Here is a 6,000-nt window from a genome sequence, read left to right on the forward strand (position 1 = left end):
ACTGGAATGGTGGGGAGACTGACTTTCCACAACGTAGGCTTTTTTCCTATGACTTGAATTGCTTTTTTCCTCCATATGTATTTTTCTCAAAAATATCTAAATCAAAAAAATTAAGGAAAAGGAAAATAGGAGAAGACTGAAAAATCAGCAGAAAGCAAAACTGGGGATGGGGTCTCCAAGCCATCCCTTTCTCCAAAGTTGTTTCCCCTTCGTGCACCTGTTTGCTCTTCTGTGACAAGGGAGGCACTTGACAGGCTCAAAAGCCTCATGCCCAGGGGAGTCGTTTGCCCCAACTCGTAGCCTCAAATGAATCCCCACTTTGCTCACAGTTGGGGGTGGGCCCCCTCCAGTTCTAGCTTGTGGGATGTCTAGCAGGTCAGTGAGGGTTGTAAGTAGCCTTGCCAGCCACCAGGGGGCGGCATCTGGCCACTTTAGAACCTTGCAGCGAACCCGGGTGTCCAAAGCCAACATGGTTCTGCTGGTTTATCTCCAATGCCTTCCAAGGCTCCCTCCTGCTGACCACGGGAGGAGGCTGAGCATCCCAGCAGCCTGGGGTGGGAGACTCAGTCCCTCTACCACGCCTCTGCACTGCTGCCCCTTTCCTCTTTCAGGGGCTCGCCAAGTAGCTGATAACAGGGAGCCAGAATGCGCAACACGCTGTCATGTTCTGGACCAGCCTTGGACCTTCCACAGAGCCCTGGGTTCTTTTATCTCTGGGGCCCCACCCCTAAACCTGCTCTTCCCACAGCTCTTCCATCCATGTGCTCTGGCTAAGAACCATGGAGTCATCCTTGACTTCTTTCTCTCACATCCCACCTTTTTTTTTTTTTTTTTTTTGAGACAGGGTCTGACTCTGTCACCCAGGCTGGAGTGCAGTGGCGCGATCTCGGCTCACGGCAACCTCTGCCTCCCAGGCTCAAGTCATCTTCCCACCTCAGCCTCCCGAGTAGCTGGGACCACAGGCACTCACCACCACGCCCGGCTAATTTTCGTATTTTTTTGGAGAGAGACAGGGTCTCACTTTGTTGGCTCAGGCTGGTATCAAACTCCTGAGCTTAAGCAATCCACCCACTTCGGCCTCCCAAAGGGCTGGGATTACACATGTGAGCCACTGTGCCCGGCCTCACATCCCACTTCTAACCCATCAGCAAGTCCTGTCAGCTTTTACTTTGGAATGGATCTAGAATATGCGGAATCTAGAATACACTTCTCACCACCTCACTGCCTATATACAGTGCGCTTGACATAAGTAACTCCATGTTAGAAAGATTCCATGTTACATTTCAAAAAGCATCATGCCAACAGGGACCAGATGTCTGCCTCATCAATAGAAACTGCACCCAGCCAGGCAAGGGTATGGTCACACACACTTTTTACTATCAGCTTTCACCAGAAGACTCAAGGACCATTAAAAAAAAAAAGCGGGACTTCAGCAGTTCCACTCAGACATCTCACTAGACACTGTCTTGATGTCACTCATGGTCAGCACCCGGCATCTGCCACTGGAAGCTCCACCCAAATCAAGGACTCTTCCTTGCAAGACATTGATGACTGTCAGAATCAGCCCAGAACATTCTCCATGTTCACATCAATGAACCAGTCCAGCTCTCCTTGGAATGATTCATTAACCCCTTTTCCTATCCCCTTTCCCTTCGTGTTAAATGTTACTCTGTTTGATGTGAAATTTTTAATCTATAATATTTACATGTTAATTACGTATACTGCTATGACGGTTTGCAATATTGACTGACCTGTGGATCAGCTTGGACCTATGTGCCCGTGGCTCTGAGTACTGAGTTAGTGGGTAACACTAAGAATTGCCTCCTTGGGAATTCCTTGTAGCTCATGGCTTTTATGATTGAATAAGCATCAATAAAAGTCTGACCTGGCCGGGAGTGGTGGCTCATGCCTGTAATCCCAGCACTTTGGGAGGCCGAGGCGGGTGGATCACGAGGTCAGGAGATCGAGACCATCCTGGATAACGTGGTGAAACCCGGTCTCTACTGAAAATACAAAAAAATAGCCGGGCGTGGTGGAGGTGCCTATAGTCCCGGCTACTAGGGAGGCTGAGGCAGGAGAATGGTGTGAACCCGGGAGGCGGAGTTTGCAGTGAGCTGAGATTGTGCCACTGCACTCCAGCCTGGGCGACAGAACGAGACTCCATCTCAAAAAAAAAAAAAAAAAATAGTCTGACCTTGGGAAAGGCACAAACATGTGTGGACCTGGTTATGTCTGACCTTGCACTGCTCACAACAGTTGGTGTAGTTAGCAGCTGCCCTTCAGTCATGCAAACGTCCAAAACTAAAAGCAGCCATTTATAATCATATAACTGTGATAACCAAATTGGGAAAATTCCTAAAGCCAAATCCTCCACTAAAACTTAAATTAAAAATCAAGCCACTTGGCGAAACAAACTACCACCGTCTCTAAAAAGAGACAATCTCACTTCATGTTGAAAGTCTGGCTCCCCAAGGAAAACCTTGGGTAATTGGGTGGAACTAACCCATGTTGCGCACATTCAAAGGCTGATGAAGTCTGGGCTGATGCCAAGCTAGGAAGCTGGTGGAGCTGGAAGGGCTCGTATCAAGCAGGGTTTCAACTTACGAGACAGTGGTTGGCAAAACAACTTTAATCTGGCAGAAAGCAAGGAACGTCAATAACCTCCACTCATACTATTGGTTAAGGTGGGAAATGGAAATATTTATTATTAAGAAACTATATAAAGTAGCTATTAATATTGCATAATGTTGGCCCTAGGAAAGAAAATTAAGCAGGCATGCCAGAAGACTTGTCACCCAAATACAGTACTTAGTGTTGAATACCAGACAGAGTTGGAAGTCAGGAAATGACTCCCTGTACTATCCCCTAAGGATGTACAGTCAGACTCGAGGCCCACCGCCCCAAATGTTAAACCTTTGATTAGCAGAGCCACAAAAGAAGAAATCTCTGCACTTTTAATGCAAAGCATCTTACAGACAGAGAGGGATCACCAGAAAGGCAAAGAGCTAGTTCATAGAATTTTAAGGAAAAGTAAATCCTTTTCAGGTGTAACTTTTGAAGAGTAATGTCTGGGACCAAACCCCCCATTCAGAAGACCCAGGAGATTATGATGACTCTGGGGGGCGGGCGCATGTAGCAAGACCTATAATAACTAGAAAAAGAGTTATAGATTATGACCGTGGACATGACAGCCCTCAGGACATCACTGAGGTCAGAGAATACATCAAAGCAGAATTACGACAACTAAGAACAAACTTTCGCTAAAGACGGACCACAGATGCACACTGGCTCCTCTCTATCTGTGGGATAATGGAGCAAACACCATAGTGCTCCCAGCTACTCAGAAGGCTGAGACAGGAGAATCACTTGAACCGGAGAGGTAGAGGTTGCAGTGAGTTGAGATCACACCACTGCACTCCAGCCTGGGCGACAGAGCAAGACTCAGTCTCAAAAACAAACAAACAAACAAAAAACAAAGATTCTAGAATTCCTCAAGGAAGCAAGAAAGATGTGATTACAATTGGCATTTCAAATAACTTTAATAGGCCAGTATGGCCTGTCCTAAAACAAAACAGGAGCTATAGACTTTATTATGGAAATTTAAATATATTCTCACCCAAAATGCCTGAGGCATTTCCAGATGTAGAAGATGTCAATAAGATCACTAACTCCAGTGGCAAATACTATGTAACCTTAGACAGTCAGACATGTTCTTTGCCATACCAATAAACAAAAAAGTCAGGAAAATATCTCCTTTACTTGGGAAGGCAAAAAATACCCAATTTAAAAGATTACTGCAAAGATAATTAAATAATTCAGTAATAGTTCACTTCATTTCATCATCACACATAGATCAATTAAAATATATATCACTAAAAATATCATACATAGATGACATTATAATGGCAAAGGATGACCAAGAAAAACTTAAGCAAAAAAATTCCCAATTAATAACACACTTAAGACCACTGGGATAGACCATTCATACAGATAAAACCATAGGCCCAGACACCGATTGCAAATTTTTAGTAGTACAGTGGTCACCGGAAGGGAGAAAAATCCTGATCACAGTGATAGATAAAATAAAAGTCCTTGGCTGGGTGCAATGGCTCACACCTGTATTCCTAACACTTTAGGAGGTCAAAGTGGGCAGGTCGCTTGGGCCCAGGAGTTTGAGACCAGCCTGGGCAACATGGCCAAATCCCATCTCCACAAAAAATACAAAAAAAATTAGCCGGTTGTGGTGGTGCATGTCTGTAATCTCAGCTACTTGGGAGGCTGAGGTGGGAGAATCGCTTGAACCGGGAGGCGGAGGTTGAGGTGAGCCAAGATTGCATCACTACACTCCAGCCTGGGCAACAGAACCAGGCCCTGTCTCAAGAATAAAATAAAAGCCCTTAAGGTGCCAAACAACACACAGGAAGCACAAAGATGAACAGGTTTATTTGGGTCCTGGAGGCAGCGTACACTTTACTTAAACATCATCCTGAAACCAATTATAAGATAACCAGGACATCCTGAGACTTCACATGGGGAAGCGAACAGACACAAGCACTTGAAACACTCAAAGACTACATCGCCACATTCCAAACACGGCATCACCCAACTCCAGATTCACTACTTAAGTCAGGAATTCTGATGAGTGATGAATATGGAACACAGTCATTATAGACAAGGAAACCAGATTCTACATCCTTCCTACTGGTCAGATTTGGACAACAAAATTCCCATACTCTAACAACAAATACAGCCCATTTGAAAAATACATATGGCTTACATATGAAACCCTCAAAACACTGAGCCTCTGATTGGCAACAACAATGTTACAATTACATGCCATATGCTTCTTCTTCACGGGATAAAACTGAGCCCTGAGGAACTGACAGGTATCCAAATTGATCCAAAGCTGCTCACATGGAAATGGTACATCTAGGGTTGAGACACCGGCTTTAAGGGTAAACCAGGCCTCCTCACTGAGGACATTCACAAGACTGAAACAGACTTGCTGGAATTTATTTTGAGGACAGGGACAATCCATGACAATATAGGTAAATGGGGCCCAGTCTGGTCTAATGTCTTGCCCAGCACCTGGTTTACAGAAGGATCAGCCTTTGTGATCCAAGGCCAGCAGAGCACTCAGATCCCAGGACCAAAGGATCCCAAAGGAGGCAGGTATATCACCCTCTGTACAGCATGCAGATTTGATTGCTTTTGTCCCAGTAGTAAGACAGTGTCAGAAAATCAAAAAATATATACATTTTTACAAACTCATGGACAGTTCCATATGGCATAGCCCTATGGTCACACAAATGGAAACAAAATAACTTTTTTTTTTTTGAGATGGAGTCTCGCTCTTGTTGCTCAGGCTGAAGAGCAATGGTGCGATCTCGGCTCACTGCAACCTCCACCTCCCGGGTTCAAGCGATTCTCCTGCCCCAGCTTCCAAAGTAGCTGGGATTACAGGCATCCGCCACCACGCCTGGCTAATTTTTGTATTTTTAGTAGAGACGGGGTTTCACCATGCAGGCCAGGCTAGTCTCGAACTCCTGACTTCCGGTAATCCGCCCACCTCAGCCTCCCAAAGTGCTGGGATTACAGGCGTGAGCCATCGTGCCCAGCACAAAATAACTTTTAAAGTAATGGTAAGGACATGTAGTCCAAACCTTACTGGGAGGAACTATATAAATCATAAAACAAAATTAAGGTATTAATGTATCAGTACACCAAAAAGATAATTCAGTGACCACAAAATTTAGGGATCAAGTAGAGGCATTAACAGGAAACATAACCAGTGACACACTAAACATATCCAAGTTAAAGCAACACAGAAATCCAGAAAGCTTGTGGAAACATTCATTACCACCTCTACAAGTCAGGAGGAAATCAGACAGGAGTGGGAGATACCAAGGGACCCTCAATAGCTACTAAAACCGGGAGATGGCTTTAAAATTAAACAGACACTGGAAGCAGCTTACACTCCACAAACACTCCTATAATTAC

Source organism: Pongo abelii, chromosome 2 (assembly GCF_028885655.2).
Source record: "Pongo abelii isolate AG06213 chromosome 2, NHGRI_mPonAbe1-v2.0_pri, whole genome shotgun sequence".
NCBI lineage: Eukaryota > Metazoa > Chordata > Mammalia > Primates > Hominidae > Pongo > Pongo abelii.